Below are 13,202 nucleotides of genomic sequence, written 5' to 3' on the forward strand. Positions count from 1 at the left end.
TAGGAGTACAGCTCTCTGAACCATGTTCGGTCAGGGACATGTGGCCAACATACGGTCTGTAGCTTATGGACCGAACATGGCCGTGTGCATAAGTGTAGCGTCCATGGCCGCGGGTCGTCGGGTTTACTCACCTCCCGACGCCCGCAGCCATGGATCCGTGAGCGCTGGTCCGCATCTCCTTCCTAGGAGACGCCAGCGCTCACTTCCGCGCCATTTGGCTGTGTCCCGTAGGGTGCGCGCGCACGCTCGTGCCCGGCCTTAAAGGGCCAGCGCGCGCAAGTAGGAGGAAGTCATCATCATCAACTGCCACGATTTCCTGGTCTATAAGAAGGCCCCTGGCCTTCTAATCCTTGCCTGAGCGTTGTTAGTTTTCCCAGTCTGTCTTGCAAATGGTCCCTTTCTCGTTCCTGTTGTGACCCGTTCCTTGTTTCCCGTGCTGTGCTTTAGTATCAAGTTGTGCCACGTCCGGAGGAATCCGCCACGTTCTGTGTCATCTGCCACATCCTGTGTCATCTGCCACGTCCGAAGGAATCCGCCACGTCCTGTGTCATCTGCCACGTCCAGAGAAATCCGCCACGTCCTGTCATCTGCCACGTCCGGAGGAATCCGCCACGTCCGGAGGAATCCGCCACGCTCCGTGTTACCTGCCACGTCCAGAGGAATCCACCATGTTTGGCGCAACTTGCGGCTCCTGTGTCATCCGCCACGTTTAAAAGCAAATACTAAAGAGATGGACCCCAATAGTTGGTGGGCACGTTAGAATTCAATGCAAAGGAATGCCTGCCAGCAAAAGAAAGCCCTGTTTTCCAACTATCACTAAATAAAATAACACATTTTTATTAGGTATTTATAACAAAAGACAGACTACATAGAAATTTAAATGTTCAGGTCCGTTGCTGACAGAGATCAGCATAGTGCAATGTGTCAAGACTCTATTATGGGAATATGGAGTGTTGGCGGCTGCAGTTTGGCGCTATCTGCTGCACCCATCTCCATCTGTGCCAGAGCTGCGGCCACCGTCTGGACTATCCAGGTACCCTTGTGCGGGACATTGTATTTCTGGGGTGTCCTGTTGTTTGGAAAGCTGCCTCCCCACTACGGCGGTACGGCCTAGTGGGTTCACTAACCCGCATCGTGACAGTACGCTCAGGCCATGGACCCCGTCTCAACCTGAGACTTTGACGACACAAGCCATGCTGGCCGAGATGGAGGATCTCCAGTCACGACAAGACCAGCTCCTCCTGTCGGTGAACACCATAGCCCATCGGTTGCTTGCTCCAACCACAGTCGTCACCGCACCCGTTCCTGCGGTTCCTCCTGCTACACTTCCTGTCTGTACCGGTAAAAATCCCCTGTGTTTCTTGCCGCTACCTCCACGCTATGACGGAGATCCGAGGTCCTGCAGTGGATTTTTTAATCAGTGCCTGATCCCTTTCAGACTACAGGCCAGGTCCTTCTGTTCGGATGACGTCAGGATCGCCTTCAACATCTCTCTCCTTTCTGGCAAAGCCCTGACATGGGCTAATCCTCTGTGGGAACATCAGGGACCAGAGACCTGGGACTTGCAGTGCTTCTTACAGACCTTCCGCTCGATCTTTGAGGAACCTGGGAGAGTTTCTTCGGCTGCTGCATCCTTGCTAACCCTACACCAGGGAGACCTCTCTGTGGGCGAGTATGCCATCCAGTTCCGTATCCTGGCTGCTGAATTGACCTGGAACAACGAGGCTTTGGTGGCTACATTCTGGCAGGGACTGTCTTCAGGGATCAAGCATGAGCTGGCTGCTCGCGATCTGCCATTTACCCTGGACGATCTTATCCTACTCACCTCCCGGGTTGACATGAGGATCCGGGAACGTTCCCAAGAGGTTCTCCGGGAGAGAGAACTTCCTAGGCTGGAATCTGCTTTCCTGCAATCCCCCTCAGTCATCCCACCAGAGGATCCGATGCAGAGTAATTATGTCAGATTGTCTACCCAGGAGAAACAACGCAGACGCACTTCTGGACTTTGTTTGTATTGCGGCCATATTGTGCGTCTGTGTCCCCAGAGCAGTGCCGCACCTGCCATGAGGCCAGGTGAGCCGACAGCCTCAGGCGGCACCACCTACCCAAACGGGGGGGGGGCGGCATTTTCAGCCCGGGACGGACTGGACCGGGGGGAGGGGCCATGCAGACGCACATAGCAGACATGCCGAACGTCTGTAACACTCCTCCTCCTCCTCTCTGACGCTGTACACAGCACATGCTGCCAGAGAGGAGCAAGTCTGCAGGAGGGACGAGCGACGAGAAGCATGAGGTAAGTTCCTGCCTTGCTGGGACCGGGACCCGTGACGTGAGTATACTGCAAGGGGGGGTCTGGGCATTTTACCGACAGCAGAGGGCTCTATGGGGCTGGAATAATCCACCCCATAGAGCCCTCACATCACTATAATGGAAGGATTAGTGTGGGTGAGGGAGGGTCTGAGCGTCTGACTTACTGCATAGAGCTCTATAGGGGGGGATTCTGCCCTCCCCCTTTAGAGCAGTCAGTCAGATGCTCAAACCCCCCTAAACTTTCAGTAAAGTAACTAGTCAGGGCTCTATGGTGGGGGGATAATTCCCCCCTATAGAGCCCTCTGCTGTCAGTAAAACGCCCCCCCCCCTTGCTTTGTAGCTTTCCTGTGCTTAATTAGCATGGGAAAGCTACAAGCAGAGCTGTGACTGGTGAGTCTCACAGTCACTCCCAGTGCACACTGCACGCGGCAGCCAGTCTGACTGTGATATGCAATTCGTAGAAAAACGGGAATAAGTACGGCGCTGCTACTCAATAATGGTACAATTGCTGTAAATGATGAAGTTTTATTAATCAAGGCTACGCGTTTCAATGCCGCACCGGCATCTTCCTCAGGCCATATAAATTGCAGTCTAAACAGCAGTGCTTTAAATGGACCACGCGGAGAAAAAACCGCCAATGTGATCAAGGTCAAAGTGCACAAATGACTTAATTACTGGAGGAAATTATACATGAGAATACACAGAAACACACATATGTACACAGTAACTAGCAACATTCCTTGAAAAAGGAAGAAGGGAAGTAAGAGAAGAAATAATAATAAATAAAATATCCAATCGTAACATTTAAAGCATTCAATTGTATGCTGACCGACAGGTAAAACATGAGTATAACCCGAACATCCATTTGGATGTGCAAGCATATTCCTAAACAACCATTACGATGTTTACAACCATTACGATGTTTACAGTACTAAACATCCATTTGGATGGTAAACACAAGAGGTGGAAATGCAAATAATAAATATAACATCCAATCAGATGCTAAGCTGCCAAATATCCGAAAAAAGACGCTCAGCTAGGGGACAAAAAGCATCCATTCTAATGTCTATAATAGTAGTAACCATCCGTTTAAATGGTCATATAAAAAAAAAGGAAAAGGAAAATAATATCTGTAACATCCATTTGACAGGATGACATATAGCATCCATTTGAATGCAAAAAATCAAGATTGGAATGAATACCCAGCAAAGGCTTGGAACACAAAAGGAGGGGTATTAGGCATACAATTGGATGTAAACAACACAGTATAAGATACAAATAATATTAAATACTATAAATTAGATACTAGAATAATGGAAACTAAAAAGTTAATATGGAATACATGATTAGAGACACAAACTTGCAATTAATGTAAAAAGTCACATGATAAGCGACATTGCATAAATATAAGGGGAAAATAAAATATGAAATATAAAATATGAAATGTAAAAAAATATGAAATGTAAAACTAACATTCGTATTAATAATACAGAATACAAAAGGAACCGCAGAAGCCAGCAAAGGACTCCCGGAACCATAGCAGCCACAGAGGACCTGGACACCACGGGGGAAACTCAGAGAGCAAAAAGAGAAAAAAGAGCAATCAAGCCAAAATAAGTGTTTATATAAAACAAATATGTATATAAAACACACGATAATAATTTAGCGCATTTTAAAAGATATTGTATATACATTTTTTTTGGGGTATATTAAAGAGGCTCTGTCACCAGATTTTGCAGCCCCTATCTGCTATTGCAGCAGATAGGCGCTACAATGTAGATTATAGTAACGTTTTTATTTTTAAAAAACGAGCATTTTTGGCCAAGTTATGACCATTTTCGTATTTATGCAAATGAGGCTTGCAAAAGTACAACTGGGCGTGTTGAAAAGTAAAAGTACAACTGGGCGTGTATTATGTGCGTACATCGGGGCGTGTTTACTTCTTTTACTAGCTGGGCGTTGTGTATAGAAGTGTCATCCACTTCTCTTCACAACGCCCAGCTTCTGGCAGTGCAGCACTGTGACGTCACTCACAGGTCCTGCATCGTGTCGGCACCAGAGGCTACACTTGATTCTGCAGCAGCATCAGCATTTGCAGGTAAGTAGCTACATCGACTTACCTGCAAACGCCGATGCTGCTGCAGAATCATCTGTAGCCTCTGGTGCCGACACGATGCAGGACCTGTGAGTGACGTCACAGTGCTGCACTGCCAGAAGCTGGGCGTTGTGAAGAGAAGTGGATGACACTTCTATACACAACGCCCAGCTAGTAAAAGTAGTAAACACGCCCCGATGTACGCACATAATACACGCCCAGTTGTACTTTTACTTTTCAACACGCCCAGTTGTACTTTTGCAAGCCTCATTTGCATAAATACGAAAATGGTCATAACTTGGCCAAAAATGCTCGTTTTTAAAAAATAAAAACGTTACTGTAATCTACATTGCAGCGCCTATCTGCTGCAATAGCAGATAGGGGTTGCAAAATCTGGTGACAGAGCCTCTTTAAAACATAAAGATAATAAGAATGATCACAGTTGTATATATATCCTGAATCCATCTAAAAAATATATATATATGTATATGTAAGATCTAGATATAAAGCATTAGTCAAGAGATGTTTCGAAGATGTCATTTAAGCCGTTTGGATGCAACATCATTAGTTTAAAAATCCAAAAGTTTTCTCTTTGTTTGAGTTTTTTAAACCGGTTAGGGATGTCACAGGATATTTGTTCAATGGGGGTAATAATAATTTTATTAAATTGGCAATTATGAGAAGAAGCGCAGTGTCTCGAAACACTATGCTTTAAAATCCCTTTGAGAACGTTGTGCCTGTGTTTATTAATTCTGCTCCGCAGACATTGGATAGTCCTCCCGATATACTGCAGCCGACACGAGCACTCCAGAAGGTAAATGACAAACATGCTACCACAATTGAGGAAAGCCCTAATTGGGAATGTTTCATTGGTTGTATTAGAACAAAAAGCATGTTTTTTATGTGAAATATTGTTGCAACATAAGCAGCGCCCTTGGCCGCATTTGAAGGAACCATTTAGAACTGGGAGAATTTTTGGAATAAAAGACTTAGAATTATGAATGCGGCTAGGGGCGAGTATATTTTTCTGCGGCTAGGGGCGAGTATATTTTTCAAATTTGCTGACCGTCTGAAGGTAATACCTGGTTTATCTGGCAAAGAATCTTTAAGGAATGGATCATTTTTCAAAATATGCCAGTGTTTGGAAAGAATAGATCTCACAAATTTATGTCCACTATTGTATGATGTGATGAAATTGTTTGTGTGTTTGTTTTTATTTATATTTATTTTTCCATTTTTATTTGTGCAATTAGTATTAATCTCCACCGTTTTTACTAAACTGACACACGACTTTTGGGTTAGTTCAGGCGCTCTGGAGCGTGCCCCCTTAATCAATTGCATTGGAAAATTCTTCTCTTTGAACCTATCTTCAAGAATGTTACATTCCTTTAGGAAATTCTGATCCGAGGAGCAATTCTTCCTCACTCTCCTGAACTGCCCAAAGGGGACATTTCTGATCCACGGAGGGTAATGGGCACTTCTAAAATCAATATAACTATTGACATCAACGGTTTTAAAATGTGTACTAGTGTTAAATTTATTGGTGGCTTCATCATAGCAGTGGAAAAAGTATAAGTAAAAGTTATTCCAAAATCATTTCTATTAAGCGCTTCCATAAAATTAGCCGCTTCTTCTTCATTTCCATTCCATACTATAAATAAGTCTTCAATAAAGCGTCTATATAACAAAATTTTATCTTTAAAATTATGATCATTGAGAATATGTTTATCCTCAAATTCTCACATATATAAATTGGCATATGCCGGGGCAAACCTAGAGCCCATCGCACAGCCCTTTATCTGGTTGTAAATTTTTTTCCCAAAGCTGAACACATTATGCTTGAGGATGTATTCCACACAGTTAGTTAAAAATTGGATTTGTGCTGTTGGAATTCGAGGCTAAAACAGATTCTACCATCTCAAGACCTCTGTCGTGAGGAATGTTACTGTATAGTGCTGTAACATCTGCTGTCAAAAAACACACTGTAGGCAAGAGGGGGGCGACCACTAAATCTTGCAAATTTTTAATGAGCTGGGTGGAGTCCCTCAAATAGGATGGTAATTGGAGCACAAATGGTTGGAGATGTAAATCAATATAATGGGACAGATTACTAGTGAGGGACCCAATGCCCGAGATGATGGGACGGCCAGGTGGATTAGTCACACATTTATGTATCTTAGGTAGATGATATATAAAGGGCAAACTGGGGCATGGTATATTAAGGAAATGTCTTTCTTTTTTGGTCAATAACCCATCAGAGAAAGCCATATCAATAAGGTTTCTATACTCACATGTAAAGGTGGGAAGCGGGTTTTCCAATAATTTTAAATAGAATGAACCATCTGATAAAATCTTGGAGGTTTCATTTAAATAATCACATTTATTCTGTATAACAATACCCCCTCATTTGTCCGCAGAGCGGATAACAATCTCCTCATTGTTACGTAAAGATTTAATTGCTTTTCTCTCATTAATAGACAAATTATCAGGCATAAAATAGGGTTTGTCCAATGCCCGGAATTCATTTCCAACCAATGTGGAGAAGGTTTCCAAAAAGGAACCTTGGTGATGTAAAGGATAGAAATTGGATTTGGGGTGTACTTCCACACTTACAGCCATTTGAGTAGACTCACTCACAAGAGAATCGTTTTTTACAAGGGATGCTGAGGAGCAATCGGACATGGAAAAATTTCTAGATAAGGTTAATTTTCTAATAAACCTATTTAGGTCCATAAATAGTTCAAATGTATCGGGAGGGGCCACTGGACAAAAAGAGAGCCCCTTACCCAATAAACTCATTTCACAACCATTTAATTTATAAGAGGACAAATTAAAAAGTTTTACTGTATATTCCTTTGTTTTTTCGACTGCAAGTGGAATAGTGACATGTTTACGGTTCCTACCACCTCTCTTTCCTCTATATCTCTGTCGGTTTCTAATTTTCTTTTTGTCTAAATTTTTTGAATTGTTGGAAAAAAACTGGTTATCGTTTGGATTTTGGGACTCGTAATGTATGGTATCAAACAGTCTTTGCTTTTTAGTGTTGGAGTTAACGGGGGCATGGTTAATTTGGACGGAAGGCTTAAAAACGAAATTGTAGAAATGGTGTTATCCATAGATATAGAAGGCTGATCAGAGGGAGGTTCTGTTAGTGTTGGAATTCGTGTATTCTGTTGATTAACACAAATGGAATCATCAAAATTCATTGATGACTCTACATCGTGCACTGAGAAACCAAGCTGTTCATTAGAATTAGGAGTGCTGTGTATAGATAGTTGCATTAATGATGATATGCTGCCTTGCTTTTGGGAATCGATAGAGTCATTAAACTGGGGAGATAATGGACACTCAGGTAACGAATCACCTGACTGTAAATTCAAACATAATAATTTCATATCAAGATCCGTAGATTTAAAGGCGTTGATAGGTATACTGGAAAGTTGATGACTAAAAGAAGTCGTTACTACATCGGAACTAGTCAAAAGTGAACAAGCAGAGGGAAAAATTATTTTATTAGTGGTATTATTGTTATTACTACTGAGACTAATAACAGGAACAATCACATCTGGATTGCATGAAGGATTTTTATCCCTTGTATACAAGGTTTCTTTGCCTTTATATTTGGGATTATTTCTGAAAGATCTCACAAAGGTAGGAGACGAATATTGGTGAATATCCGTAGAGAATGTAGCTTTTTTTGGAAATGTTTTGTTAGTTTTTGGGTGTTTTAATGCAGTACTCGGTGGAGGAGTGTGTTGATCAAACCCCACTCTCCAATCACCAAGTTGATTAGAAGAAGTCACTACGATCTCTTTTTAGTTTATTAGCCTTTTTCAATACAAGTTCATTCTCATACAGGACTAGTCTGTTGTTGGTAGAGATCTCTAACTTGTAGAAATCCTGATGTTCAGAAAAAAACAGGAGTTTCTCTTTCAGGGAATTGATCTCTAAAATGAGTGACTCACCAATTGACCATCTCTTAGTTCTAAGTTTCTCTAAAAAACCTTTGTTACACTGTCCAATATAGTGATACCAATCGATATTGAACACAGTATCAGTAGGATAGGGATTATTAAACAAAATTCTTAAACCCCTGGGGGAGATATTCTCATCAATATAAATTTTCAAAAAACGGCAATCAATGCTTTGCAGAGCCTCCTTTTTCAAAGTATCCTCCAAAAGCAGAAAGAGATCAGTCATAGACTTGGTTTGTTCCGGAGTAAAATTGGTACTCACTGTTGAAGGTGTCCCCGGGGGGAACTCTGCCCCAATGGATTGTAAAATGAGATGTTCACGCAAGTGTTCTCTGTTATCAGCAAAGTCCAACATCATGAAAATATAATCAGCAAGAAAACAGACTTTAAAATGATAGGGAAGTAGGACAAAAGATTGCGGCAGCCAGTGCAGGAGGATCTTATTCCAAAAAAAACAGTAGAGCTGGGATCCAGTTAGATACGGTTAGTGGATCGGAAGCCTCCAAATTCGGGTAGCTAGCTCCCAAAGGAGCTGGTGCAACCTGATCTAGGTAAAGAAATACAAGGAAAAAACACGGCGCCACATAGTGTGAGTAGGCCCAGAAGTAGCAGTCAGTGTATGACTAGTGAATGCTTACCACAGGAAGGTAGATCAATCGCGTTGAACAGGTAGATAGAGGTGAGTGCTGCTGCCGAAATCCCAGCCGGTAAGGCCTGTTGGCCACCGTAATAAGGTAATATGCAATTCGTAGAAAAACGGGAATAAGTACGGCGCTGCTACTCAATAATGGTACAATTGCTGTAAATGATGAAGTTTTATTAATCAAGGCTACGCGTTTCAATGCCGCACCGGTATCTTCCTCAGGCCATATAAATTGCAGTCTAAACAGCAGTGCTTTAAATGGACCACGCGGAGAAAAAACCGCCAATGTGATCAAGGTCAAAGTTACACCAATGACGTAATCACTGCAGGAAATTATACATGAGAATACACAGAAACACACATATGTACACAGTAACTAGCAACATTCCTTGAAAAAGGAAGAAGGGAAGTAAGAGAAGAAATAATAATAAATAAAATATCCAATCGTAACATTTAAAGCATTCAATTGTATGCTGACCGACAGGTAAAACATGAGTATAACCCGAACATCCATTTGGATATGCAAGCATATTCCTAAACAACCATTACGATGTTTACAACCATTACGATGTTTACAGTACTAAACATCCATTTGGATGGTAAACACAAGAGGGGGAAATGCAAATAATAAATATAACATCCAATCAGATGCTAAGCTGCCAAATATCCGAAAAAAGACGCTCAGCTAGGGGACAAAAAGCATCCATTCTAATGTCTATAATAGTAGTAACCATCCGTTTAAATGGTCATATAAAAAAAAAGGAAAAGGAAAATAATATCTGTAACATCCATTTGACAGGATGACATATAGCATCCATTTGAATGCAAAAAATCAAGATTGGAATGAATACCCAGCAAAGGCTTGGAACACAAAAGGAGGGGTATTAGGCATACAATTGGATGTAAACAACACAGTATAAGATACAAATAATATTAAATACTATAAATTAGATACTAGAATAATGGAAACTAAAAAGTTAATATGGAATACATGATTAGAGACACAAACTTGCAATTAATGTAAAAATCACATGATAAGCGACATTGCATAAATATAAGGGGATAATTTATAGTATTTAATATTATTTGTATCTTATACTATGTTGCTTACATCCAATTGTATGCCTAATACCCCTCCTTTTGTGTTCCAAGCCTTTGCTGGGTATTCATTCCAATGGCTATAATTATTTAAAGCACCTGCTCACACTCCATCAGCGTTTCTGACCTGGCTGTGTCCATTTGTAAGTATGGCCTTTTTCTGTGTTTTTGTATATGTCCCCTTGTTTTTATCGGTTTTGTCTGTGCATCAGGAACATTCTGTTCCAGTTAAGGAGTTAGGGACTCGCAAGTCTGGGGATCCTTGTCGTGGATTGCGAGCTTGCGTCCTTTTGGCCAAAATGATCACTAATACCCCAGGTATTTTTCATTATTACGTATATTCGCTTCTCTTGGACACCGCCGGGTCTTTGATGCTGGGAGAGCATGGTGTGTTGTTGTTTGGCATAGCAAGCAGGGTAGCCCGCTCTATGAACTATCAAGGCGTCACAAATAGGCTTCTAACTGGCTATACACGTTGTGCCTTATGACGTACACACTATCCCTCCATGTTTCACACACTTGCACCCCATTATTCATTTATTTCTATTGAGGCACTTCACTCATTACTGCCCCCTATATTTCACTTATAGTATTACACTTGCACACACACTATTCATTTATTATTTCTTACTACACATCCCATGGACCACACACACCACTACCCTCAAGACTAGTGGGAGTGGCTATTATTATTTAAAGCACCTGCTCACACTCCTTCATCAGCGTTTCTGACCTGGCTGTGTCCATTTGTAAGTATGGCCTTTTTCGGTGTTTTTGTATATGTCCCCTTGTTTTTATCGGTTTTGAATATGTCATTTATAGCGCACGGTGAACGATGTAAAAAAAATAGAATAAAAAACCAATAGTAGAATTGCTGTTTTTTAGTCACCACGCCACCTAAAAATAGAATAAAAACTGATCAAAAAGCTGCATGCACCCCAAGAAAATTACAATGAATTCCTCAAGGGGTCTAGTTTCCAAAATGGGGTCTCCACTGTTTTGGCACCACAAGACCTCTTCAAACCGGACATGGTGCCTAATAAAAAAAAAGGCCTCAAAATCCACTAGGTGCTCCTTTGCTTCGGAGGCCGGTGCTTCAGTCCATTAGCGCACTAGGGCCACATTTGGGATATTTCTCAAAACTGCAGAATATGGGCAATAAATATTGAGTTGCATTTCTCTGGTAAAACCTTTTGTGTTATAGAAAAAAAAATGGTATAAAAAGGATTTTCTGACAAAAATAAATATGTAAATGTCACCTCTACTTTGCTCTAAATTCCTGTGAAACACCTAAAGAGTTCATAAACTTTCTAAATGCTATTGTGAATACTTTGAGGGGTCTAGTTTCTAAAATGGGGTGTTTCATAGGGGTTTCTAATATATGGGCCCCTCAAAGCAACTTCAGAACTGAACTGTAACCTAAAAAAATAAATAAATTAGGCAATACTTCGCTTCTTATATTATACTGATAATGAGCCGTGCCCACCCCGAGATGACCCCAGTTTTGACCGTTTGTATAAACGGAGAACCCTATTAGACCGTTTCAGTGCCCGGTTTTCCCAAGCATACATAGAAGTGTATTTCTATTGATGAGTCCTTGGTACATTTTAAAGGGAGGGTTCAATTCCGCGAGTACCTGCCGGGTAAGAGGGCAAGGTATGGCGTGAAGATGTATAAGCTGTGCGAGAGTGCATCAGGCTATACCTACAGGTTTAGGATATATGAAGGGAAGGACAGCCGTATTTAGCCCCCAGAATGCCCCCCCCTTACTGGGAGTTAATGCAAAAATTGTGTGGGATTTGGTGCACCTACTGCTGGACCAGAGTTACCACCTCTACCTGGATAATTTTTATACCAGCGTCCCACTCTGCAAGTGCCTCGCTTCCAGAAGTCCTGCGGCATGGGGCACTGCTAGAAAAAATCTGAGAGGCCTCCCTAAGACTCTGCTTGGGCAAACAAGAAGGGGTGAGAGCAAGGCACAATCTAGCAGCAACATATTGTGTCAAGTACAAGACAAGAGAGATGCCACACCAGTACCCATGTACCTGTACGAGGTACCATACAGAGACCCCCAAACCAGACTGCATCCTGGACTACAATAGGTACATGGGAGGGGTGGACTTGTCAGATCAAGTCCTGAAGCCCTACAGCGCCATGCCCATGCGGTGTGGTATAAGAAGCTGGCCGTGCACATTATACAGATGGCATTGTACAATGCGTATGTGCTACATCGATGTACAGGCCAGAGGGGAACTTTCCTGGAATTTCAAGAGGTGATTATCAAGAACCTAATCTTTAGGGACCAAGAAGGGGGGGGCACCCAGTACTTCTGGAAGCGGGGCCACACGCATCGTACCAGGGCAACACTTTCCAGGAGAAGTTCCCCAAACTGGCAAGAGGGGAAAAAGTCAAAAGAGGTGCAAAGTCTGCTATAAGAGGGGGATAAGGGAGGACACAATATATCAATGTGACACGTGTCCCGAAAAACCAGAGCTCTGTATGAAAGAGTGTTTTAAAATTTATCATACATCCGTTGGTTTATAATTTACCCCAATTTTATTTACCCTGATGTACTCCGCACAGCTTATCCCCCCTCGTCTTTCCCCTCTGGGCCCTGCTGTGTGCCCAGGCAGCTGACAACAGCCTCATGTAGGGTATTGCCGTACCCAGGAGAACCCACATTACAGTTTATGGGGTGTATGTCTCCGGTCAAAATGCTCACTACACCTCTAGATGAATGCCTTAAGGGTGTAGTTTTTAAAACGGGGTCACTTCTTGCGGGTTTCAACTGTACTGGTACCTCAGGGGCTTCTGCATACATGACTTCGCACCAGAAAATCCCCAGTAGGCCAAATGGTGGTCCTTTCCTTCTCAGCCCTCCCATGGGCCCAAACCGCAGATTATCACCACAAATGGGGTATTGCGGCACTCAGAACAAATTGCGCAACAGAATGGGGTATTTTGTTTCTTGTGAAAATAAGACATTTTCAGCCAAAACTACATATTATTGGAAAAAATTTATTTTGTTTTAATTCCCAGCCCAATTCAAATAAGTTGTGTGAAAAAACTATGGGGTCAAAAT

This window comes from Rhinoderma darwinii, chromosome 1, assembly GCF_050947455.1.
Source record: "Rhinoderma darwinii isolate aRhiDar2 chromosome 1, aRhiDar2.hap1, whole genome shotgun sequence".
In the NCBI taxonomy this organism is placed as follows: domain Eukaryota; kingdom Metazoa; phylum Chordata; class Amphibia; order Anura; family Rhinodermatidae; genus Rhinoderma; species Rhinoderma darwinii.